Genomic DNA, 1,467 nt, shown 5'->3' with positions numbered 1-1,467 from the left:
CTATCCCCCTGTTAATGAAAGCCAAAACACCATATGCTTTCTTAACAACCCTATCCACTTGGGTGGCAACTTTGAGGGATCTATGTACTTGCACACCCAGATCCCTCTGTCCCTCCACACTGCCAAGAATCCTGTCTTTAATCCTATATTCAGCATTCGAGTTTGACTTTCCAAAACGCATCACTTCGCATTTATCCAGGTTAAACTCCATCTGCCATTTCTCAGCCCAGCTCTGCATCCTGTCTATGTCACGCTGCAGACTGCAACAGCCCTCGATATTATCGATGACAACTCCAACCTTTGAGTCATCAGCAAATTTACTAACCCATCCCTCGACATCCTCATCCAAGTCATTTATAAAAACTACAAAGAGCAGAGGCCCAAGAACAGAGCCCTGCGGGACACTACTCAACACTGACCTCCAGGCAGAATACTTTCCATCTACAACCACTTTCAGCCAGCTAATTCTGAATCCAGATAACCAAATCTCCCTGTATCCCACACCTCCTGACTTTATGAATGAGCCTACCATGGGGAACCTTATCAAATGCCTTGCTGAAGTCCATATACACCACATCCACAGCTTGACTGTTGACCTGTCTCATCATCTCCTCAAAGAACTTAATAAGATTTGTGAGGCATGACCTGCCCCTCACAAAGCCATGTTGACTGCCTTTAATCACACTCTGCTTTTCAAAATAGTCATAAATCCTATCCCTCAGAATTCTTTCCAAAACCTTGCTGACCACAGATGTAAGACTGACCGGTCTGTAATTGCCAGGGATTTCCCTATTACCCAACTTGAAAAGAGGAACAACATTCACCTCCTTCCAATCCTCCGGTACGACTCCCGTGGAGAGTGAGGAAGCAAAGATCTTTGCCAGTGGCTTAGCAACCCCCTTTCTCGCTTCCCGGAGCAGTCTAGGATAAATCTGGCCCGGCCCTGGAGACTTATCAATCTTAATGTTTGCCAAAATTTCCAGCACATCAACTTCATCAATCTTGATCTGGTCAAGCCTGTATCCCAGCTCCTCAAAGTTCTCATTCACAACAAGGTCCCTTTCCTTAGTGAAAACCAAAGCAAAAAAACTCATTCAGGACCTCCCCTACCCTGCTCAGACTCCACACACAAGTTCCCTCCGCTATCCCTGAGCGGCCCTACCTTCTCCCTGATCATTCTCTCATTCCTCATGCATGAGTAAAATGCCTCGGGGTTCTCCATAATCCTTCCCATCAAGCCTTACTCATGCCCCAAAAGGGGACAAAGGGATATGAGGAGAAGGTGGGGATTGAGGGACACAGGGAGAAGATGGGAATTGAGGGATACGGGGAGAAAGTGGGTGGGTGGGGATTGAGGGATACGGGGAGAAGGTGGGGATTGAGGGATACGGGGAGAAAGTGGGTGGGTGGGGATTGAGGGATACGGGGAGAAAGTGGGTGGGTGGGGATTGAGGGATACGGGGAGAA

This window comes from Chiloscyllium plagiosum, chromosome 28 (assembly GCF_004010195.1).
Source record: "Chiloscyllium plagiosum isolate BGI_BamShark_2017 chromosome 28, ASM401019v2, whole genome shotgun sequence".
Taxonomy (NCBI): domain Eukaryota; kingdom Metazoa; phylum Chordata; class Chondrichthyes; order Orectolobiformes; family Hemiscylliidae; genus Chiloscyllium; species Chiloscyllium plagiosum.
This window is presented reverse-complemented; position numbering follows the sequence as displayed.